Source organism: Rhinichthys klamathensis, unplaced genomic scaffold (assembly GCF_029890125.1).
Source record: "Rhinichthys klamathensis goyatoka isolate OS25496 unplaced genomic scaffold, OSU_Roscu_1.1 h1tg000053l_1, whole genome shotgun sequence".
In the NCBI taxonomy this organism is placed as follows: domain Eukaryota; kingdom Metazoa; phylum Chordata; class Actinopteri; order Cypriniformes; family Leuciscidae; genus Rhinichthys; species Rhinichthys klamathensis.
In genome coordinates this window covers 3,849,979-3,876,939 of record NW_026606598.1, presented here as the reverse complement: position 1 = coordinate 3,876,939, position 26,961 = coordinate 3,849,979, and the positions used below count along the sequence as shown (strand labels likewise).

Here is a 26,961-nt window from a genome sequence, read left to right as displayed (position 1 = left end):
CTTTACTCTAAAACAAGTCATTTAGAAAATTCTACTTAATAATAATTAAATGTAAATAATGTAGTGATTTAAAAAAAAAGAAAAATTATTTAAAAAAAAAAATTTTTATAAAAATATACACATATCATGTCCCTGTTTATCTATATATTTAGTAATTCTCATTATTTTCAATGGTGGTTCTCATTACTGTACTACATTATTGTAAAAACAATACTGTAATATATATTTATTACATAACATAAAATGCTACTATGATATATAAACACTTTACAGCTTAAATAATAAACATGTTTAACATTAAAGTAATTAGAATCAATTCTGATTTATTATTATTATTATTTTTATAATATATTTGCAGAATTGAGGTTTTTTTGTGGGAAATGTGCAAAAAATCGTATTGTCCGGAAATAGGATTAATTTTCTTTATGCAAAATAATTTATTTTTTCTTTCTTTTGATTTTGGGGTAAAACTTGACCCATATATTGTTTCATACATATAGATTTCATAACATTTGCTCATAAATACACTGTTCAAAAGTTTAGGGCTCAGTCCTTTTTAAAAAAAAAAAATATTAATACTTTTATTCAGCAAGGATGCGTTCAATTGATCAAAAGTGACAGTAAATACATCTATAATGTGACAGAAGATATTTAGCAGCACAGATGCTTTCAACATTGATATAAGAAATGTTTCTTGAACACCAAATCAGCATATTAGAATGATTTCTGAAGGATCATGTGACACTGAAGAGTTTTTGATCAAAGAAATGCAGGCTTGGTGAGCATTAGAGACCTCCTTTAAAAACATTTTTGAAAAAACGTACAGACCCTAAACATTTAACAAACGGTAGTCAACAAATCATCTGCACACCATCTATACATAGTATATATTTACATATCTACACTAGACAAATGCAAGGCTGCATCCGAAACTGCATACTTCCACACTATATAGTAGGTGAAAAACAGTATGTGACAAAATAAGTCTGTCTGAATTCACAGTACTCATAAAACAGCAGGCAAAAAGTATCCAGCCGACCTACTTCTTATGGCGACATTCTGAAGTGTGCATACGATGTTTACTATCCCATGAGGCCACGGGAGAGGATTTATGAATGGCAGTGAAGCGACGCAACTGATGCTGGCAGGTCACATGATAATGACAACATGGCAGATGTAATACGTCCAGATTACATTCATACTACACACATTTAAACTATATAGAAAATACTTTTTTTAGCAGTCGTGAAGCAATTACTTACTAAAAATATGTACTGTGATTTCGGACGCAGCCCAAGTCTATATGGAAAAGGAAATGCAACTTCAAGAACTCTTGTAGAGAGTCACAGCTGACTATGAATAGCAAGCTGCATTATTCATGCTTATATATGCCATTTACATATAAAGCTGTGTCACCGCATTACTCCCAGAATCCCTCGGCCACAGAAAGAGAACAAAAGAGAGAGAAAGAGACACTTCCCATTCCAAAACAGTAAACCAGATCCTTCCTGAGCGAGAGAAGTTGTACTTCAGCAAGCACTCACTCTTTATCTCTTTCAATAAAACAGGAGATATCCATCCTTTGAAAAGAAAGGATTAGAAAAGATTCAGATAAACTATTGGAGAAAAAGAAAGCATGAGAGGTATAAAGGACAAAGATAAAAGAGAGAGAGAAAAGAGGATTAGAAAAAAGGGGAATCATAAGAAGGAATGAAGATAGATGTGGACAGTGAATTCTTGCCTCGACCTGATAACGTCCTCTCACACTCTCACTGCACAGATGCCCTCAGCTGCTCTACGCTAAAGTTCATGCACCTCAAAAACAATCCCCTTCAGGTCAACCGGGGAAACTGGACCACTTATTTTACTGGTCACATCAATAATTGCAATCATGTGTATGTAAATACAGACTTTGAGTTGTAGCTATTTAATCAAGTCAGTGACATTTTTCATATCCATTGAGACTATTTCCACCTATTGGGGAGGGGGTGTGTTGATCTGAAAGAAATTTGTATTCAAATATAATATTTGAGGTTAGGAAAAAAGCCTAGCAAGAATATAAAATAAGAAGAATGAAGGAAGAAAAGAATGCACGAGTGGGAGAGAGAGGCATATCTAATAGTATTAAGAACCTCAAATACAGCAGGGACTCCCCAGCCTCTTTCAACTGCAGTATGTTAGAGAAGATTATTCCCAAACCAGGAAGACAGAAAGAGGGAAATGGGAGGAGAGAAAGAGGATACTTATTATTAGCTTTCTGGCTCTTATATTGTGACAAGTAAAATCAGTTTACACAAAAACACCAAAGGAAAAAGAGTGACATCAAGTTTATAGTTTAGCGTGGTCTGGTTTAACACTTACTTGTTTCTATTGAACCTTTGTGCATTTGCATTCATCTTACGGAAACAGGTCAATATATTGTGTTTTGTATTAATTTCGTGCTTTTATGCACAGCAGAGTGAATGACAGTTGGATTTACTATATGTGCATCGTGTAACCGGTCCTACTGGACCCGCTCCGAGCGGGATTCAAACTGGATCTGCGGCATGGGAGGCGGACGCCCCCACAGCACGTAGTGCGCCTCTTGAGGCCAGGGGACTGAGGTTTACACACACAGCTCTTACGTCCGTTACATTCACCCCCCTAAACCTCAGTCCCAGCCGGGTCATGGCACCAAATGTAACCGGTCCTACTCGACACGCTCCGAGCGGGATTCGAACCGGGGTCTCCGGCATGGGAGGTGGGCGCCCCCACAGCACCTAGTGCGTCTCTTGAGGCCAGGGGACTGAGGTTTACACACACAGCTCTTACGTCCGTTACATTCACCCCCCTAAACCTCAGTCCCAGCCGGGTCAGGGCACCAAATGTAACCGGTCCTACTCGACCCGCTCCGAGCGGGATTCAAACTGGGTCTCCGGCATGGGAGGCGGGCGCCCCCACAGCACCTAGTGCGCCTCTTGAGGCCAGGGGACTGAGGTTTACACACACAGCTCTTACGTCCGTTACGGGATTCGAACTGGGGTCTCCGGCATGGGAGGCGGACGCGCTAACAAGGGCGTTAAAACCGAAGCCGCTAGCGTCAGTTGCTAGAGTAGAGTAGGTCACTCTCAGTAGCATGTAGTCACCTTATATTGCCCAGTACTTTCTTAGTAAGTACACTTTACACGTAAGTGCACGTACTGTAAATAATAATAATAATAATAATTTTCTCTAACGTCCTTCGGGAAAACTAGTCTCGTCCAAATAGGGCTGTATTTGGGAATTTCCCAGGGAATGCATGAAGTCGCTTTAGATAAAAGTATCCGCCAAATGCATAAATGTAAATTAGAAGTGAGAATCAGAGTGAGATGTGGAGTAAAGCTCACACTGAGATGTGAACAGCAAACACTAAGAGGAACAGCAACGCATTCCACTAAAGATCACTCTGCAAATACACACTCTGTTCAACATGTTCTCAAGCTCTATAATTACTATTATCATATTTCTAAATGATCACAAGCCCATTTATCAGTTCATTAGCCCATTTGAAGTCTTCCAAGAGACTCTCAGAGGAGACAAATTATCTATGAATGTTTAGGATCATAGGGATTCCCCCATCATCATCGGTCTGTTCTTTTTTCTATCATACTCGATTTTATCGTTATCATCAAGAGCTCAGTAGCAAATCAGCATAAATGATATCCTCTACAGAGAAAAGACAATTATTTTCTGAAAATGTTTAAATTCATGAACAATTGTATCTGATAATGTCTGTCAATATGACAAAGACATTTTGTCAAGCTTAGATTTAAAAGCCACATAAGAATGAACTTAAGTTTTAAAATTTTCATCATTAGTAATTTCTTAAAGTTAGATTTGTTGAAAGGCAGCCGTTCACATAATGTAATTTGTATAATCTAAAGTGTTCATCTATATGATTATATAATAAATCAGTAAATTCATACAGGTTTGGAACAACTTGAGGGTGAGTAAATTATGATAAAAAATGTATGACAAATTTCAGTGAATTAAAAAATATATATATAATAAATATGTTATGTAGTGCACATTAACAGTAAGTAGTTGTTTTTACTGTATTTTTGAAGAAAAAAAATGCAGCCTTGGTAAGAATAAGACAATTCTTTCAAAACATTTCAAAATCTTACCAACCCCAAACTTTTCAACGGTAGTGTATATATATATAAAAGTAAATTATAATGATGACTACAACTGCATAGATGCTTTTATAAATGATTCTCAGCTTTGTATATCATACATGTAAATCGCATAAATATTTAAGAAAACAAATTAAATTGAACATCTGTAAAATCAAAGACATCACACTCTCAATGACTGGATGTAGTTTAGGATCACAATCAGACAATATGACGAAGGCAATTCATCACTCACTTTGTGTTAAATTGTGTTTTCACAGTCAAGCTTCCAGCATCTGCTGCTAAATGGAACGCATGTGGTTTGAAGTTTGAATGTGCAGCAGATGTCCTGTCGCTCAGCACCAATCACTGATGACAGTATTTGCATATTCTGATGTTTTACTTCACAACTATCAAAAGGAAAATTAATAAACGTTTGGTGAAATAATCAGATTAATCTACTCGGTCTGTCTTAAACCATATCATTCTCACAACAATCGGTGAGCATCTCATTTTCTATCAACTGTGCATTATTGGAAAATCAAATATCTAAAGCACCGCTTCCCACAATTCTATTTCATGTGCATTTAAAATGTCTGTATCTTGTATATAAAGTACCGTATATGCCACTTTCAATGTAGCTTCCTTTCCAACCATATTTGCCTCACAAGCACAAACGTGACACCTCTGCACTCTGAAGGGGTGTAGGAGAAGTACAAATATTGCTCACAACATAATGCAGATGTCAGTTAAATATACTGTACAAAATCCACACCATTTAGTCCAGTTTATGGGCTAAATCCAGTGGCCCTCAGAGGTCTGTATCACTTGTACAGTGGCCGGTTCACTGACCATTAGCTTGTCCATGAAACAGTCTCATAGGGATAATTACCCTGACACCACAGAGAGACAAAAGCAAATGAACTCACTGAGCACTCACCATGCTACATCTCTAACTCACTAACATCCTCACCGACAGCGATTAAACCAAGTCTCGGTCAAGGTCTATAATACCTAGACAGAATAGCTGTACTGTACAGTACTGAATTTTTGGTCTCATAGGAACCATTATCTGAGCCATAAATGCCAAGTGACTAATCAATCTAGAGTCCTATAGAAAATAAAATAAAATTTGCAAATTAATTGTTGCTTGAAAAGATGTATTTGTCAAATTGTTGTAAATGTTCAAGGCTCTTTTCAAAGTTACATTCTTTGTGATCTTTTAATCTTGAAAATGATCAGTGATCTTGTGATCTGACAAGGCCTATTTTGTGTTTAGAAAACATTGATAAAAAATTATAATAAAATAAAATAAAACAATTATTTGTTTCTTGAAAAAAATATATTTGTCAAATTGTCATAATTAGCCGCGGTTCTTTTGAAAGTTCCTTAGTGATCTTTCAATTTTGAAAGATAATAAAGTTTTGTATGCTTCAACTGTATCACATGACCTTCACTGCCAGCACTGCCATTGGTAGTCACAGTAAATCACCAGCCCTGACTTGAAATAAAAAACGTCTGATCGCTTTCGTTTTATGCTTGGACATCTCTTAACAATTCACCACTCTAACAAGTTAATCATACTCTCTTGTTTGACGACTTTCTGTTAAACGCTAAAAAAATCCAGCTATTATTTTACATTTTATACAACAGAAAAGGTGTTTTAGCAGCTTGCCGCAGCTCTCAGCGTGTCCTGCCATAAGCTCTTTCATGCCAATAGCTTTGTCAATGGAAGGGGGCTGATTAAAGTTACACGTATGAAAGGCTGGCCTTTTCTGTGTTAAGGGCGTGCGGGGGAGTGAATACAGGTTTAGAAGAAAGTTCAAGTTTAGCCAGGTTGAGCAGGAGTGAATGGCAGCTTGCTTGCGTACTGAAGGCTTTCATTGATTGGGAGGCTTAATAGAGACATTGTGTGCTAGACGAGGTGAGGAGCAGGTCCACGGCGCGCATGTTCTCAAAGTTAGGCTGGCTCCAGACGTAAGGGCTAATTTACAGTACTAGCGCGGCGCGGCTGCAGGATCACGCAGTGCGCTAGCCTAAAGCCGCAAAACCCCTGCAGGGTACAAGCAGAGCTGGCCGACCGCTGACAACAATACAGCACTGATTACAGATACGGACCCGAACGCCCACTCTAGCCCAGATACAGGCCTCGTGATTATACCTCTTTCCCTACGCTTTTTTCCTTCTTTCTTTTTCACACTTTAAACATGTCACGTTCCTCATTGACTTTCACTATTTTGCTAATTCTCTCCTTCTCCATCTCGCTAACTTCTGCTGCCATCCATCCCACATGATACATAATTATTCTGCATTTTAGGAAACATATTGCCTTATTATATCCATACATGATTGTTTTACAAGCAAACAGCTAAAATGCAGATTATAATGGAAAATTATCAGTGAAAAAGACACTTTTTCACATAACACTGGCTCAGTTACGCGCTTTTGTTTTCATCACTATTTCTAAATGTCTGACATACGAAGCACTATGAGCTTTCAAAAACACTCAAATCTGTTCATCTGAAAATATTTATGTACAGTCACAATTCTCTTGTGTTACAATTTATCTGGGTAGAAGCTAAACTGATATGTGTGTAATGGTGTGTGATATTTTAGTATGGCATTAACATTTTTTTTTTTTTTTTACAACAGAGGCAATGATGTCATATACCAGTGAGCCTAAATCAATCCGATCACACATCAAAATGTGTTTAACCTGTTTGATGGCAAGGGGCTCCAAATATGAATTTTTGCAAATTATAAATGTAGCTTTATATTATCATTTATCAAGACTTTTGCGAGATTTTTTAAAATAATTTATTTATTAAAACAACATGCTATTATTTACTTTTATTTTGTACAATATGCTTGCTGGTATATATATAAAAAAACAGTAATATTATGAAAAATTATTATAATTTAAAACTGTTTTTAATTGGAATATTTTTTTTTTTTACATGTCAATTATTCCTGTAATGGCAAAGCTGAATTTCTCCAGTCTTCAGTTTGCAGAAAATAGATTTTTTTATTTACATTTCTTACTGTCAAAAAACAAACAAAATGATTGATCAGGTAAAAACAAATGGAGAATGTTACTAGTGTTAGTCCCAAAAAGAAACTGAAAGAGTGGACTATTTTATTGCTGAAGTTGGCAACCCCATCACTCGCACTCTTTAACTAACGCTGCACAGTTTCCCCACAAACATTCATTGCAGTTAAAGAGACCTGACGGAGAGACAGACAGCAGCTTGCCCTTCAAACAACCTGAGGAGGGTTGGGAAAATACATTCTACCAAATTTTGCAAATTATAATGCAACTATATGTTTTAATTTGACACCTACACCAGGAAAGGAAATTATGCAAGTGATTACATTATACTTTGTTCACAATCTGCTCACTTTGTTATGAAAATAACACAACGAAATGAACACCTATCAGATGCTGTGGAATTTCATCCTGACGGCAACAACTATAAGTTAACAAATGGCGATGATATACAGTAAGACCATTTTCATGCATCCTATAGTGGCTCAAATTCACAGCAAACACGCACAGATTCATCCCCCTCTATTTCTCCCTGAAAAATGGAATCATTTACCAAACTCCATACTTGTATTTCTCATCAGTATCTTTCTTACGTCCTGCGCTCCACCGTCATCCATCAGAGAGAGATACCTCATATATCAGTGCTGAAATGAGCTAATCAATTATTTAACACCTTATCCAAACTGAACACAAGCACAACGCCCTTCAGAACAACAGTACAGTCACAAGTGTGTGTGTGTGTGTGTGTGTAGGGGGGTTCAGGTATACCGTAAGTTATTGTGACAAAATGTCCTCACAAATATGGCAATACCTGGAATCTTTGACATTTTTTGGTCCTCATGAGGAAAACAGCTTATAAATCATACTAAGTGATGTTTTTTGAAAATGTAAAAACATCAAATCCAATCCCTACAAAATCCAATGTGTGTGTGTCTCAGGTGAACCCTATATTCTATCCACACAAAGATGACAATATCCGAAATCCTTGTGACATATACACCCATAGATTAATAGATCTTGACTAGGTTAAATATAACTGTAAATACAAAAATAAACATTATGTTAATTATAATACCATTTTATTCTATAATAATATGATTAATAAATAATTAATACATGCTGGGGAAAAAAAGATTAACAATCATATCCCTGACTAACTGTCAACTGTCCAGTGCAGTGTCAGATCGACTACGGTGAGTGACACTCATTTATATCACCTGGAAAATAAAGAGTCTAAGGGTGTATTCACACCTGCCTTGTTTGGATCGATTGAATCGAACTCTAGTTCGTTTCCCCCCTTGGTGCGGACCTTTTGGGCAGAATACAGCAATCGAACTCGGGTGCGGACCAAACAACCGAACCGAGACCCAGCTGAAGAGGTGGTCTCGGTACGCTTCCAAACGAACTCTGGTACGGTTCGTTTACGGTGTGAACATGAACCGACCCAATTGCAAGAAAGCACTGCGCCTTTGAGTTAACAGGCTTCCGTAGTCGGAGATTTTGGCATAATGGTTTGTGTTATTGTTGTTCAAGTGCGAAAGAGAATTCCATTCCGGCGCGCTGTCTGGCCACGCGATACTGTTGCGCGTCTTTCTGCGCGTCGTGTGTGTGCATCATTGGAATGGAATGAATGAAAGAGTGTGTGCATCAGGACATTCACATACAGAGCGTTCTCTTTAGTCTAATCGCGCATAGATGCAAAAAAAAGCTTTTGCAGTTCATATAATGTAACGATAGTTACAATACAAGGATGATGCTGCGCGTTAACATTGACAGCACTTGTTAGCAGTATATACAAAGAATCTCATTATTTGAATGTGTGAACATAGCCCCTCTCTATGAATGAAAACTTTATAGCCTACCTTATTCGTCTTCTGCGCAGTTTCTTGATATTGCGTTTGTACAGAATAACACAAAATTAGTAAAATAACAAATATTACAGTACGAAATATCTCCATGCTGAACCTTTTTTGCACTTCCTGATTTCCCTACTTGAGAATCCTTGTCCAATGAATGGACGACCTTAGCACACGTGTGGTTTTGTTTACAAATTTTGGTTCACTTGCAAAAAGAGCAGTGTGAAAGCGAACCGTACCAAAACAAAATAAAAAAAATTTATTTGGTCCGGACCAAAGCAAGTGAACTATCGGACTTTCCTGGTGTGAATACACCCTTACTCTACATCAGGATGCTCTTCATTGATTTCTATTCAGGGTTCAAACCCTTCATTCTCTAGACCCTTATTAACAAATGTCTTCTCTTGAACTGAACACATCAGTCCCGGTCTTTCGGAACAACAAGCCTCAGCTGTCACATACGCATCACAGATGTACTGAGCCTGCTGACCTGCGACTGCATTGGCAAACACAAGAACAATCATATCATCAAGTTTCACTGACGACACTACAGTTATGGGGATCATCAACAACAATCGATGTCCTGTGTGTGGACAACAATCTCTTAACATCAGCAAAACAAGAGAGCTGATTGTGGACTGAAAGCAGCTGGCCCTCCTGCACATCACTGGTTAGGGCCGGTTCACACAGTAGGGTAGTGGTCTCGACTAGGGCTGTCACTTTTGTGAAAAAATCCTGATCGATTTTTGAGACATAAATGTTCATTGAATCGATTGTAAAATCGATTTTCCATGTCTAAAGACGTTTCCATTTTCAGCGCCAAATATAGGCAAATCCACGGACAACTAACAGGCATTAGGACGAACGTAAAGAGGGCGCTTGAGACGCGCACAAGTCAGCAATATTTCTGATGATTTATTGGCGTGAAGTTTCGTGCACAATGACAAACAGGAGTGCAAGATTCTCGAAAAACAATAAGCAGAGTGGACTGCCATAACATCAATGAAAAACATTACTGCAGGCTTCAACATGGCTGTGTTTACGATTAGAAACGTCAAACAAATTTGTAGGCCGAATCTGCATGAGACTGTCTGAATACCGGCAGAATTCACATTTTTGTTGTAAAAAGAGACACATTATGCAGAAGTATAGTATAGTTTGTATGTGTGTTTGTCAGAGCCTGCAGTTGCTGTGTGACGCGTGTGTCGTGACGAGCTGGACGCGCTTCGAGAGAAGGCCGTTAAAATCCATTCCCTATTTTCGTTTTCGATACTTCCGATCGATTGTGCAATCGATTTTCGAATGTAAAGTGACAGCCCTAGTCTCGACACGCGTCTTTTAAAAGTTGAACTTATTTTAACTTGAGCGGCGTGTATTTAGAACGCTGTGTCATGCGCGAGACGCTGCAAAAGATGCAAGACGACGTCAAACACGTCCATCTAGCGCGTTTACATACAAAAATAATGGAAAAGTAGAGCAGTGGCATGGGATAACACGTTGTTTGTGTGGACCTTAAACACCTTCACCTCCTGTGAGGAAAACACAACAGCATCTGCACTTCCTAATGAAACAAACATGCCTCTATTTGTAGCTCACACACGAGTCTGGTGGCACATACACGGCATCATATGCACTGCACTAATCACCTTCAATAATCTACTGTACCACATACGGCCCAGATTTACTGAACAGGGCAAATTAACATGAGACCGCAATCCCATAAAAGCGCAGTGGGAGTTATCTACTAACAATGCGCAAATTAAAAAACACAGATGCAGCGATGTCAAGCATAAAATAGGTGTAAAAGGAAAAGATATACTTTTTTGGGGGTGTTACATGATGGCACAAATACCAGTAAATTGACTACCGCAAACATTAGTAAATCTTGTTCCAGGATTTATTTAAATATTCTCCTCCCATAAATTTCGCATTTGAAAGGGGAACTCCTGCAAATACATATGCAATAAGATCAGCCAGAAAAAAACTGTGTAACCTTTCGATCGCTAGTTATTCAGAGTTTTTCATCACCAAAAGAAGGTTTGTGCTGGCGTGAGCTCTTTGTAAATCTGGCCATATGTTTTAACGTCAACATGGACCCTAATCACTTTCTTAATACGCGTTCTTGGTTTCAATCAGATATGTCCTATTACAAATGTCAAATTCATTATGAATCCTGTTTCACGTTGAAGCAATTCATTTACAGCTGATTTATTTGCTTTGAATACTGAGTTTTTCTACGAGCTCTAATTGCTTTTTTCTAATAATAATAATAATAATAATAGCATGATATATAATAATATTATAATAATAAATAAATTATTTCCTATTTATTTAGGAATTGTCAATAGAACCTGTGTTTAAAAAGTATAGAGGGGGTTTGAGAAAAAGAGAGAAAAAGAAAGAGGACTGAGATGTATTAAAGTGGAATTCACATTCTTATTCACATTGCATCCAAATTGCCCAAGATCTGATTTTCAATTTATTTCATTCTTACTCTCATATTTCATTTTCCTCCCGTTTTTATTTTTTGTTTTGTCCTCGTCCACTTTCCTGAACATGACGAGAACAGAGCAGAGAGAGAGAGTGAAAGATGAGTAATGAAGCAGAAGAATAGCTCTCCTCCTCTACCTGATGGAAATGGCTCTTAGCAGGAGGGGCTGCACATCTTTATTCCTTCTCTCTCATCCGTCTGTCCTGATTCTCCCAATCAAAACTTACACTGAACACACATGCAACGTTATGCTACAATCTATAAAGGCCCCGGCGACCCATGAGACGCAACTCAGCCCACATGAAGTGACATCATATAAGCATTTGTATCACTGCCGGAGACAATGCTTCAAAACAATGATCATCACAGACACAAATTTATTACAATGTGTCTTTTTCAAGTGTCCATCTAGCAGCTTATCTACCAACAAAAAAAAAATCAGTAAGGGTGACGAAGGACTAGATGAAAGATGTGCAAGGACATTACGCAAATCACAAGAAGGTATAGTCTGTGAAGTTGTATAGAAGGTCATTTAGACTGCCAAAAAGGAGAAGAGATTTGACACATGCGCTATAGTCGAAGTCTTCTGAAAGCGTACAATAGCTGTGTATGAGAAGCTAACCAAAACTTAACGATTTTTAAATATCAAAGATCTCCGCCTCGCTTATGTTTATTCAAAAATTGGTGCCTGAAGATGCATAGCACCAGATTTGACATCACAGGGACTAAATACCATTGGTTGTTTATAGAAGAAAATAAATTCATACACATTTGGAACAACATGAGGGAGAGAAAAATATATACTACCAAGTGTGAAAACAGCTTTAGGCAAGCAAATTTAACCAATTAAATACATTATATTTATTATAAACTAAATTAAATATAATCTAACATAACATAGCATATTCATTTTTGTATAAATTTTTTCATGAACTCATTTATTTATAATATTTATAAATTATTATAAATTACATAAATAATAAACTAAATAATTTAAAATTGTTTTTACATTTAATTTAAAATAATTGGAATGCAATTTATAATAATGCATAAATATTTTAAATAAATTAAATATACATATGTATTGATTTACCTCGTACATTGACAGAAGCAAAGTATCAGTGTATATAAACACTGAGCATATAATACACACGGATGCTTTGACATATGGCAGTGTAAAGAGCAGCACAGAAATATATGTGTGAAGAAATATACTCTATCAAATAGGCTTCGCACAGACAAACACACACACAGAGCTCACGGCTGACTGGTTGCTAAAGGTCTGTGCTGTGTATTTAAGAAGAAAGATAATCAAGAAAGAGCCTGGAAGGCCGAGAGACAGAGAGAGAGAGAGAGAGAGAGAGAGAGAGAGAGAGAGAGAGAGAGAGAGAGAGAGAGAGAGAGAGAGAGAGAGAGAGAGAGAGAGAGAGAGAGAGAGAGAGAGAGAGAGAGAGAGAGAGAGAGAGAGAGAGAGAGAGAGAGAGAGAGAGAACACGATGCACAAAGAGAAAAAACTGATGGTATTTGGGTACCTCATGGCGAGAGCACAAGGACGCCACAAAGAAAAACCCTCCATCTCCCATTCCTCTGCCTCAATCATTCAAACTCTTTCATTCTCTCATTCATCCTATTTTTTGTGTCTCAGCGGGAGAGAGCCAGGGTCAGACGCACACATGGGACCGACACACCGTAGAAACACTACGGAAAAGACTGGAAAAAGATGATAATGAAAATTTTGTCATGATTTACTCACCATCACCCAGAAGAAAAAAGAAGACTTTTTAGCAGAATGTCCCAGCTCTTTTCCATACAATGAAAGTAAAGGGGGACATACACTGTCAGGCTCCAAAAAAGACAAACACGCACCATAAAAATATCATAAAATTGGTTTACTGTTTATGATTTGTTTTCTGACTAAATTTAAGCCATTATTCACCATAGCTCTCAAATCTCATTCTTGGTGCTACATAGTTCAACTTAAAATGGCATCGCTGACTACAAACCTGGTAAAATGTGTCTTCACATTTAAAGAAATGAGTAATCGATAAGACAGAACTACTTTCATGATATTTTTTGTCCTTTTTGGAGCTTGACCACTGTACATTGTTTTCAGTTTTCATTGTTTTTACGTGCAAAATAGACTGAAAATTCACGAAAAGGGCATGAACATTCAGCAAAAATGAATCAAAAAGAAATAACTCAGAGTAAATAATGACAATTTTTATTTTGGGCTGGAAAAAAAATTCATTAAAGAAGTCACACAATCCAATAAAACAGCTTTGAAAGCATCTCCCTAAGAAAAACAAATTTACCGCATAAACATTGTTTTCTCATTCTGTGTGTCTCCTATATCTCTTGGTCTCATTTCTCTCCCTCTATCCATTTAATTCAGGTGAATTGTGTTTTTAATAGAATTAAATGCAAATGGGCAGAGAGCTGATTATCATACAAAAGGTGCATAGCACAAAGAGATGCCACATTCTGGCTTCAGTTACTTATTCGATACGGTTGCATTTGCCAACAATAAAACACTGCAATTATCAATGTGTGTGTGTAAACTGTGCATGTGTTTGTTTGATTCTATAATCGCTAATTTGTACATGCATGGTTGGTGGGAGACTGCTGTGTGTGAGAGAAACAGTCCATTGAAAAACTCCCATCAGCGGAGGAAGAGAAGTGTTTATCTGTTATGGCTGCCCTTTGGGGTGACGTCTCTTTCCTGTCTATAAGACGAGGGTTCCTGTCGGAGGAGCTGTATTATCAGTGGCTGATTAACCCTCTGGTTATCTTTGGGGTCTTTTTAACCCGCAAATGACTTTTGGTCAAATTAAAAAAAATGTTCTCTTTGTCCAAATGGTATGAAACTTTCTACAGCTCTTAAAGGGATACTCCACCAGTTTTTCTTATTAAACTATGTTATTCCCTTAACTAAGACGAGTTGATACATACCTCTCTCGTCTCAGTGCGTGCACTATATCCCTCTGTATTGCCGCAAAACTATGTTAGCACTTAGCTTAGCCCATGCATTAAATATGGGCCAAGCAGAGAAGCGACCAAACACTTCCACGTTTTCCTATTGTAAACACAGTTACTCGAGTAGTGTAACTTGACCTGGGCTGGTGACACAAAATAAACCGTTGCGCTTTTCTAAGCGTTTAAAATTGATGACTATATTGTATGGCGGAATACCATAACAATTGCTTTTGAGCACTTCGACTTGGCGCAATAATATCTTCACTCGTGAAAAGTCCTCTTACCGGTTCCCGCTTCCTCTCCCCCTCCCTCTGACATTTCCGTCAATACAACCAACGTGACATGCGCCGGTAGTAGTAGTTCGAGCGGAGTTGACGAAGTAACAGGTTGTTGGAAGCTAGTTTGTGTACAATAATGGTTAAAGCGTGCATCGTAAAGGGTTGTGAAAATAAGGAGAATGTACACAGTGCTGTCATTTTTCACCGAATTCCAACACACCACATACAGCGGAGAGCTTGGTTAGCTGCTTTGAACAAGAATCCCAAAACACCATTGATGACTCTGAAGAAGTGGCGTGTTTGCTCCGAACATTTCACAAAGAAGGACTATACCTGCACAGGAACACGCCTAAAGGATGAGGCTACACCAACAATATTCAGATCACTTACAGAAAGCCCGTGGTCTTTCGCCAGCTCCGGTCTGTTCTGGATCATATCTTTCTTGCCTCTCACGGTCCACAAGAGCTAATTCCTCCTCCGTGTACTCGGGTTCAAACAGATATGGCTCTGGGTCTTCTAAAAGAAGTCATAATCATCTACAAAGTCCGCCATTGCAAATGATCTGCAGTTTGCTAATAGCACAGGTAGTAAAAGTCACGTTGGTAGTATTGACGGAAATGTCAGCAGCTGGATGCTATTGGAGGGAGGGGGAGAGGAAGCGGGAGCCGGTAATCTTTTCACGAGTGAAGATATTATTGCGCCAAGTCGAAGTGCTCAAAAGCAATTGTTATGGTATTCCGCCATACAATATAGTCATCAATTTTAAACGCTTAGAAAAGCGCAACGGTTTATTTTGTGTCACCAGCCCAGGTCAAGTTACACTACTCGAGTAACTGTGTTTACATAGGGAAAACGTGGAAGTGTTTGGTCGCTTCTCTGCTTGGCCCATATTTAATGCATGGGCTAAGCTAAGTGCTAACATAGTTTTGCGGCAATACAGAGCGATATAGTGCACGCACTGAGACGAGAGAGGTATGTATCAACTCGTCTTAGTTAAGGGAATAACATAGTTTAATAAGAAAAACTGGTGGAGTATCCCTTTAACACTTCATAGATCTACAAAAGAAAAAAAAAATTGGAATGATATCTGTTATTATGTTGCCGTGAAAAAAATAGTCACACTTGTTGTCTTCGGGGGCCCTGGAGACCCCGCATAGTAAATATATAATATTCATCATCAAAATCAGAAACAACGCAGATCACATGGACAGAAATGAAATGGCACACTTCCAACAATGTAAAAAACATCCACAATGCAAAATTATCATGCTCGCCACACACACACACACACACACACACACACACACACACACAACCACACATACACATACACACAGAAATACATTTGTAAGGCTATAAAAAAAGTCTTATAATTTGTCAAATAAAATGCAGAACCACCACAAATATAAATTGGTGACACTGACACAACGAAAATACACACACACACACACACAGAATGTGTGTCTGCAGAAGTCATGCAACGTACTACGCATACTGCCTGCAGTGCACTGACTCGTGAACACCTCCAGTGCACCACCAATTGTTGTTCTTATTTGTTCAAAAAACAAAAATTTCCCAATCAGTTTTTTTAACAAAATAATTTTTATATTACAACCATTTTATTTTTTTACTGCTTTATTTGATCATTTGTTATTGCTGTTCAGTTCATTGCACTTTTTTTTTTTTTCTCAATATGTAATATAACTGTTCATTTCTGTTATTTTTTGTTCTGTTACAGTTTGTAACTGAAACGTTGATTAAAAATGATAGAATTATATTAAAAACAGATAATTGAAATAAATGATAAAATCTAAAGACTCCAAGATTTTTTGTAACATCTTGTTCAGGTTTGATTCTAATCATAAAGTAACATTATTGAAGAACTTTTTTCAATACAAAATATGCTAAACTTAATACAAAATATGCTAAACTTTGACCAAAAGTATATAATTCTTTTTTATAATTTTGATTTTAAAATATTTATATATGAATCCAACTCAATCCAACTGAATCCAACTTGTGAAAAGATGTATTTTGGTTAATCAAACAGCAAATAGCATATAATGGAGCTCTATAGCAATATAGTGGTTAAAGTGAATTTTTTTATTTTAAAACTTCATTTTCCAAAAAAAGGGCAAAAATCTTACATTAAATCATGTACAATTATCCATGTTATCCCCATAAATGAAAGTTAGAAATCTGGGTCCTTAATAAAGTGAATTTTACATAAAATGCTGTTTTTTGTAAAAAAAACTATTTATTTAAATATTTATTTATTTATTTATTTTTAGAAATTTAAAAAATATCAAAAATCCTCCCAAAACTGCACAAATGTTGAGTAAAAACATTAATAAACAGAGTAAAATTACATTTGTAAAAAAATTTTTTATTATACTGTTACAAAATGCAATGTTATTGTCTGGGGTCCCTGGAGACCCCAAAGATAACAAGTGTAGACCCTAAATGAAGATAATCAGAGGGTTAAACTCACTGTCCTGGAGACCCAGTGAGGCCATGGAGAAAATCACTAATTATAGGGCCAGTCTTCACTTTTCACTGCTGTTTTTACCCTTGATAATAAACCACTTTGGATTGTATTGCTTTAAACAATAATAAATACAAAAAATGGTAGCATCATTATGTTTACACTTCGCTGTTGCAATCTTATCAGCTCTGTGAAGTTTTCCTTGTTTTTGTGACCTCGTATTCACGATTTGATGGCAGACTAAAGTTTTCAATATGTCATTTTCAGTCAGGGATGAAAAATCCATATTTATCCAAACAAAAGGCACAATCACTTGCACCTCAAGAGAGAGTTTGAGCGAAAAGCTTAAAAGGAAAATAAATCGTGTAAGAGTTTCTATTTTGCGATGAGATCAAATGGAGAGCAAATAGAAAGAGGATAAAGTGTTTATGTCTCAAACGGTGATCAGATCTGGCCAGTATTTACAGGTCTGCAATCAAAAGTCAAACATTTCAGTATAAACGCAAATATTTCTTATCAAATTCTTCAAATACATCAATGTTACAGCTTGTCAACAATTGTCTTGTTTTCTATTTTTATTTTTGGAGGAACATCTGCACTCTTGCAATGGGGTTCAGTCTAGGACCCTATGGTTCTTGATGCAATTTTAAAGAATGCTTTATGCCAAAAAGGTTCTATACAAGGAGAAATGTCCTAAACGATTGCATAATACTTTCATGTTTAAAGGGATACTTCACCTCTGGAAAGATGAATGTGTATGAATGTGTATTAAAATGGGTCATTTATGTAGAAGAAATGTGAAATTATTTTTGAATTTGGAGCTTTCTATACTGAGAAAAGCCAGAAAATGTATTTTTGACTTATGTGGATGAAAGACAACAACTCCCAGAATGCACTTGCTTCGCTGCTCTAGGAGGCCACGCCTGCCGGTAACGGAGCGCAGTAGTTAAACAAGTCTAGGCTACTAGTGAGTCTCCGCGATGAGTCTGCCCGAAAATGTGTTTCGAGATCGCCCAAAATGTCCGGGATTCGGCTTTTGCGTTCTACAGTCGGCATTCATCATGTTTACTGTGGCGAGCAGGACGAGTGAGGGCCGCGGGAGAACGGCGCGAGGCCGGTGGCGTGATTACCGATGAGCGACACCTGTGAGACGCACCGGTCTCGTATCTCTCACGGAGGAGCGGGAATTTTCTTAAAACGCACATCAACCGATCACTTGTTTGGCGTTCATGTAAACACTACATTCAGATTCACCAATGGGAATGAATTCAGTTAGACTGAAACAAAAGGTTGTGCATGTAAACAATGAATGGCGACTGCAGAAAGCAAAAGCTGAATCCCGGACATCGACGGCCGGACATGTCCGGGAAAAAGAGGATGGTAACCCCTACTACTCAGCTTTCTCCACAGAACAAGAGCCTGCTAGCTTAGCTTCCAAAAAAGATGGCTGACACTGTGTACATTCTGTGAGTGAGAGCCCACCCTCTATGGGCGGGTTGAGAGCATGCGGGACAGCCCCTACTACTGGCTGTAGTCTTTAGCCTCGGGCCAAAAAATCCTCCGATGACGCAAAATGACGATTTTTGCGTCATCGGAGGATTTTTTTCCAGACAAAAAATACATAAATCTCTCGTCTCAGGGGGATATGAGGATGGAAAGCATGGTAATTCGAAAATACTACAGGTTTCCTACTAATACAAAGCTTAATGCTAAATCCTGAAGTATCCCTTTAATGGTTTGTTTCAATTTATTTCAATTTCAATTAATTAAGTAATTTTATTTTAAAGTATGTTTATGAGCCGTTTAATTAATAAAATTTAATCAAAATAAAAAATGAATTAAAACAAAAATCATTCATTAAAGTTGAATCTATTAAATGATCCCATGATGGGCCCCCTAAAGGTTCTATATAAAGTTCCTGACTGAACTCTTTAAAGGGTAAGTTCATATTTATATGTGAATAAAAGCTAAACAAAATTCAATATGTTCATCATATAAAGCGATTGAGTCTCTTCAGAAGATTCGCTCAATTCGAAGATGAAAGTCTTACAGGTTTGGAACGACATGAGGGCAAGTAATTAATGACAGAATTCTCATTTTTGGGTAAAATAGTCCATTTTAAGATCTGTATAGAACCTTTTCTTGTGGAGTTGATGATGAAATTATGAAATAAGAAATGCTGAAGAGAAAAACAGTGTAAGAATAAGAAATTGCATGATATTAAGACAAAACAGAGTGTGACAAATGAACATCACAAATAATCAAGTGCTATAGGGATAACACATGATCACACAGTATGCTATATCAAATACTGAATACAAACATACTTGTCAAGTAATACTCATTACTCACACACATCGATATTCCCACTTCAAATGCACAACCGAACATCTATATGCAAACTCATGCACACCAAAACACTGATATACACAGTTTGACACATCAAACATGATCGTAGTTGTGGTGAGAACAACATTTATTTTAAATAGAATTTTTTGTAACTGCAAAATTCTGTCACTTTTAATCAATTTAATGCATCCTTGCTAAATAAAAGTGTTACTTTCTTTCAAAAAGACAATCTTACTGACCTCAAACTTTTGAACGGTAGTGTACATATAATTGAGGACTACAGTGGATAGTTAACGCTCATTACTGATGGTGAGGTTTGGTTCAGAGTAATACTCAGGAATTATACAGCAGTATAATTTAACACTGGAAAAAATGTATTATTCTTTCACTCTCTGAGAAATCATTTACTCACGCATTTTTAGATGCTCTTTTATTTCTGGTATTGAAAGTAGATTGTATTATTCACACTGATTAGTGAATGTTATTTATGTTGACTGTGAGGTTTGTGGCTTTGGACGTTATATTTATTAGTGAGTATTAGTTTTAGTGCTTAGTGTAGTGTAAGTGCTTAAATTGTTTAGAACTTATCAGAAATTAAGATTTTATGAAGACCAGATTGAAATTTAAGTCGTTATTCACTGAAATCTTTTACGATATATGAGTTTATTGTGCATGTTTATTTGTCCTACCTGTTTCTGTTTCATTATTCTCTGTGCCTATATTTCAGTCTGTCTCTATCTTTTCCCTCATATTCCCAGTATAACCCCCTTTGATGTATAATTAAGTCCTGCACCCTTCCCCTTTTTTCCTTTTTCACTCTTTCCTTGGATATAGAGATAGGGAATGTTACACGCATCTTACTCAAAAAATTGTGACTATCTATCCTTCTATCTATCTATCTATCTATCTATCTATCTATCTATCTATCTATCTATCTAATTCATATATATATACAGTATTTATATATACACACACACACACACACACACACACACACACACACACACACACACACTACTGATCTAAAGCTTTATTTTTTTTTTAAGTTTCTGAAAGAACGGTTTCTGTTTGTGAACTTTGTTTTGCACTGGTGTAAATTTGTTTTAATAGTTTTGGGTATATCAACGTGATATCCTAATAATTTACACATAATCAACCGAATCAAAGGAGCGAAGGAGAAGTTTTTTGGGGAAAACAGCCTGATTTATTATCATTCCCAGTCATAAAACCCCTTCAGCCCTTCTCATAGCAGTTCTCCCCTTCTCTCTCACTCTTTTATCGCTCTCTTATGCTTTGAATTGTCTTTATAAATGAAGGAGAGTTGAATTTAGTTTAGCTTGAATATTAAGTGAGTCTTTGTTAGCTTTTGTTTCACTCATAAATCTTGTATGTTAAATATTCACAGAGCACCTCTATCTGCTGCATACATGGAGTGCTTGCAAACAGTGGCTCAGCTTCACACACACACACTCACACACCTGTCCTCAGCTCTATAGAATTATAATATGAAATATTAGCATTAGTATTAATATCTGTTCTTTTGAACTTTATATTCATTAAAGAGTCCTAAAAAAATGTATCACGGTATCCACAAAAATATTACAGCTCATCTGTTGATAATAAGTTTCTTGAGCAGCAAATCATCATTTTACATGTCACATGATTTCTGAAGAATCATGTGACACTGAAGACTGGAGTAATGATGCTGAAAATTCAGCTTTGAATCCCAGGAATAAATTATATTTAAAATATTTTCACTTAGAAAACATATATTTTCAATTTTAATAATATTTCAAAATATTATTACAGTTTTTGCTGTTTTTTAATCAAATAAATGCAGGCTTGATGAGCAGAAGAAGCTTCTTCCCAAAACATTAGTCTAGTGACCCAACATTTTTGTAGAGTAGTGCATCTTTTCAAAACACCCTGACCTATTCAAATAAATTAAACATTACAACATACTGTTTTTGGAATTTCACTTTAAAGTATTTTCCTGCACAATGGATCAGACTCTTGAAAGCATAGCATCTCCAACATAAATGAGCAGGCTGTGATCATAGCATAATTCTGCACTGACTAATCCACATTTCAAGTGTGCTACAGAAAATACATATAAATGGGTGTTTCTGTGGTTTGGTTGATTCAAGCAGCCAAGAAAGACTCTCTCTCTCTCCGGCACTGGTATGACAGGTAAGATTAGACTCCAAAAACTGCAAACACAAATCAAAGGTGCTTTTCATGCTCAAGCAGATACAGGACATAGAAAGAGAGAGAGGGAGAGTTTGACGGACAGGACGCAGGCGTTGTTAGTATTAGCCACTGAAGTGTAAATTATGTGTGCTAAACTGAAGCGAGATGAGTCTGCATCTGTGATATCTCACTAAATCGCCATCAACACACACACACTGACACACACACGGACACACGAACGTAAACAGAAACACACATGCAGCATACCGGTAGATGCCTTTAAAACACATACAAACAACCTGACAAACACACAAATTCTGTCTTCTTGCTGTAGGCAGCATTTTAGACATCATAAATGTGTTTCCAACATAAAGGTTGAGCTTAATTATACTGCTTTCTGAGATTCATGTTCTTTTAAACTTTTTTGTTTCCACAAAACTTTTAAGCAGCACAACTGTTTTCAATATTGATAATGACAAGAAATGTTTGTTGAGCAGCAAATCATCTTTATAAGAATGATTTCTGATGGATCATGTGACACTGAAGACTGGAGTATGATGCTGAAAATTCAGCTTTGATCACAGGAATAAATTACATTTGAAATACATTAAAACAGAAAACAATTATTTTAAATTGTAATAATATTTCACAATGTAAATGTGTTTTTTTTTCTTTTTTTTCAGTAAATGCAGCCTTGGTGAACATAAAACACTCATAAACACTAACAAATCTTAACAACCCCGAACTTCTGAACGGTAGTCTATCATACCAAATGGTAGTTTGGCATGCAGATATGAGGAAATTCAACATTTCTACAATAAACAAAGACATAAAAAAAAACACATTATATTGATCTCTCTTGGATGTCCCTTATTACCCCAGGATTGCCAAAAATACAACTATACACTCTTAAAAATAAAGGTTCTTTATTGGCATCAATGGTTCCATTAGAACCTTTAACATCTATAGAACTTTTCCAAAGCACAAAAGGTTCTATAGAGGAAAAAGGTTCTTTAGAATATTAAAATGCTCTTCACACTAAGAAAAAAAATGGGTTCTTTTAAGAACTGATCACTGAAAAGTTATTTGTAGGACCCCAAAAAGCTACCCTGACTTCGTCATACTCATATTCTAGAAAGAATGTGAGTCTGATACTGCTCCATTGGGCTGTGATTATGGGGCGTGTTTCAACCGAACCAGGAAAGAAAATGCCTCTGCATTCAATTGGATAGACCTACAACCAATCAGAGCAACGGAGTCATCTTTCTGACCGACAAATGCCTTGATCGCGGTTCTCTGTTCCTCTTTTAAAAGGAATGCGCTGTCGATATCTTCTATAACAGACGCGATGGCGGAATCTACACGATGATTGTTATTTCATAAACAAAGTTCGGGAGGAGCACGTTCAAATAATCAATCCAATCAACTTGTCATCAAACAATACCATGTCTAACGTTACCCTATCAGCATGAGAGGAAGCATATTCACTCTAACTCACCTAACACTCCTCGACAGTTTTTCTGCATCCCTCCACCCCGACTCCTCACTCTTGGCTTGTTCTTTCACAGCCAGGAATACGGGGGAGTAGGCCTACTCTGGGTTCGGGCCGAATAACGATCACGGAGCCCTCTCCTCGGACAGCACGTCATATACGCATTCATTCTATCTGACTTATTTGTAAGTGTGAACTCGTGAAATCTCAATTCTCCAGCGGCAGAACTTTGTTGTAAACGAATTCAACCCAAGCGCTCTTTGGTGACGTGAGGATTACGTAACAGCACCTCATCTGTCAATCATCGTATAAAGCCCGCCCTGGCAATTTGATTGGTCCGAACATTTTTTGACTGATCATAATCACTCCTCAATGGATCGAGTCCAGACCGAACTTCCCGACCAAAAATTGTTGTGGGCGGGGTTCGGGCTGGCAGCCAGGCTACCAAAAAGCATCACAAAAAAAAGAAAAACTTTTTGGAACCTTTATTTTTTAAGAGTGTATAAGCATAAATGCTAAGCAGTTGAGTGTATGACTTCCCTCCCTTTCTATATCGTTTTCCACCCTTTCCCTTGTTCATTTATAGAGATGCTGGGAAAGTGCGCTTTCTCTTCCATGAGTGTGTGTGTGTGTGTGTGTGTGTGTGTGTGTGTGTGTGTGTGTGTGTGTGTGTGTGTGTGTGTGTGTGTGTGTGTGTGTGTGTGTGTGTGTGTGTGTGTGTGTGTGTGTGTGTGTGTTTGTAATAGATTTCAGTGAGAGCGACAGGAATAAAGCCCCCAGTTTACTGCTCCAGCAGTGAATTCTGTAATGACTGGCTGGGGAGAGCAATTCCCTTCCCTAAACATCCACTGCTTTACATTTGGCAGGCAGTTTTCAAACAGATCAAGAGGCCATATCATCACTGTCCACCACAAATCTCCATTTCCCGCAGCTCCATTTTTCTTTGAACGTAAATTGAAAGCTGGCACACACGCTCTTTGTCTTCTGGATGTTTGGCAGGTTTGGGAGTGAAAATAGTCAGTTTGGAAAAATCATATTTTATTTTTTCTGACAGGGCTGAGCTCACCCTTCAAAATATTTATTAATACCATACACTGCTTTCCAAAACAGTTATTATGCTTGCCACTGTATGACATGCAACACATGGCCTCTATCATTACAAATAACATTTGATTGCATCTTGTTAGCCAGAAAGAAATCTGAATATTCCCTATTTATGTCATCCAGTGATCCAAACCCAAGTGAGTGGCCTAGCTAGCATTTTCACAAAGACTGGACTTGATAAACACCACATTTATTCCAAAATCTAAGAGTGCATCATACAGATTAATTGCAATTCCAGAATGCATTTTGACAACGAAAAGTTCATGCTGCCTTCAAGTTCTTCTGGCAAGTTTCTATTTACAAGCTTGGAAGTCATAATGTGATAAGAAAAAAATGTTTTTTTTTTTTTTTTAAATGGGGGGGGGGGGGGGGGGGGGGGGTTGTGCTAATTTGTTTACAGCACGATTCTTTAACTAAACTAATAGTTTCTCAGAGGTAAACAACAATTTTCTGATGTTATCCGGAGTATTTTGTGGAAAACGGCACAATTATACGAGACAAAACAATGATCGCGGATAGATTTAATTATTTTTTTGTCAATGTTGGACCTGATCTGGCGCATAAAATTCCATCTACTAATGAACAGATTAAGGGACTAATTGATATAAATTCTAATACCATGTTTCTCACTCCAACTGATGAGAGGGAGGTTATGAAAGTAATCAGGGACTGTAAGAACAAAATATCCCAAGACATATATAATATCGATATGAGGATTGTTGGTAATGTTGCAGAAGAAATTATAAATCCATTTACATATATCTGTAACTTATCCTTTCAATTTGGTCATTTTCCATCGCAAATGAAAACTGCTAAAGTCATACCAATTTTAAAGTCGGGGGACAAACATTATTTTAATAACTATCGGCCTGTTTCCCTCCTGCCACAGTTTTCCAAAATTTTAGAAAAATTATATGACTCCGGAGCTTTATTGATAAACACCGATTACTATCCGATTGTCAATATGGATTTAGGGAAAATAGATGTACTTCACGTGCATTAATTGATTTATTGGAAGAAATTACAGATGGTATTGAAAGAAAGAAATTTGTTTTGGGAATCTTTATAGATCTCCAAAAGGCCTTTGATACCATTGATCACCAGATTTTAATAAAAAAGATGGAGGACTATGGCATAAGGGGAATAGCAAAAAAAATGGTTGGAGAGCTATTTAGGCGAGGAGACAGATTGTTGAGATTGATCAATATAAATCAGGGTTTCTGGATATAACGTGTGGAGTACCGCAGGGGTCAATTCTGGGACCTACACTATTCATAATGTATATTAATGAATTATGTAAAATAACAACGAAAATGAAATTTATCCTTTTTGCTGATGATACCATGAGATGAGAGGATCTCTTGGAAACCCCATATAAGCTACCTGAGGACAAAAGTGGCTAAATGTGTTGGAATGATGAAAAGATCATGTAATTTACTGAACACTAAAGCTCGACTTCTACTGTATCATTCATTTATTATGCCATATTTATATTATTGTGTTGAAATTTGGGGGAACTGTTACAAAACTCACTTACAGCCCTTGATCACTCTGCAGAAAAAGGCCATTAGGATTGTCTCTGGTGTTCATTACAGACATCATTCCAATCCATTGTTTGTAGAGCTGGAAGAACTTAAATTGCAGGACGTGATCTATTTTAAAACTGTTCAAATTATGTTTAGGGCATCTCAAAATTCCTTGCCTCCTAATGTTCAAAATTTATTTGGTGATAGAGATGCTCATCATAGTTATACATTAAGAGGAAATAAAAATAAATATTTGCCCAAATTTAGAACCACTCTAAAATCGATGTGTATTTCAGTGCAAGGAGTAAAGCTTTGGAATGTTTTGGTGGATGAATTAAAAACCTGTCCTAATATAATTCATTTTAAATATTTGTTTAAAAAAAAAAGTTATAAAGAAATATGTAGAGGACAGAGAATGATGCCCTCAGCATGAAGCTAGTGGTGAGAGAGTGTAGAGGCAGAGAGTGTTTGGGCCAGTGTCTTTTGTAAGGGTGTGTGGTGTGAGTGCGATGTTTTGTCTTGTTTGTCTTATACCAATTATATAGTAACAATTGTTCTTCTGTATGTACTGTACAAGAATACTGTTGCTCTTGAATTATTTTGTTTATATATTGTTTTTGTATTGCATTTTGTGTTGAATGTGAGGGGGTTTGGAATTATATAAGCGTTTGCTTCATCCACCTCCTTTTCAAACCATGCACTTGTATAATTTGTCTGTTATGTAGCCTGTTATGTTGATTTGTGAGAAAACTAGAATGCAGGTTTGAAATAAACATCATCATCAAATATATAAAATATTATTCTGCAATAAAACTACTACAGTAAATTAAAAATAATAATTAAACTACTTCCACTAAATCTAAAGAGGCCGAAATATCTAACATTTTTTGGGGGAAACCAATTGTTTCACAAAAAAAAAAAAATTTATGTTAAAAATCTCTTTTCTGAGGTGCCTAAGGGAATCCGGAAGTTTTGTTACTAGTTTTTTATTTTTTTATAATAATTTAAACTTTTTCACGAACTACAAACAGCCAATTA

The 26,961-nt window shown here is 36.8% G+C and overlaps 1 protein-coding gene across 3 annotated transcripts in view; it reads right to left on the bottom strand.

Annotated features, from left to right (window-relative positions):
- The window catches only part of cdh23 (cadherin-related 23), a 310,447-nt gene that overhangs the window by 180,328 nt on the left and 103,158 nt on the right, over positions 1-26,961 (bottom strand). The gene's annotated exons all lie outside the window — the stretch shown is intronic.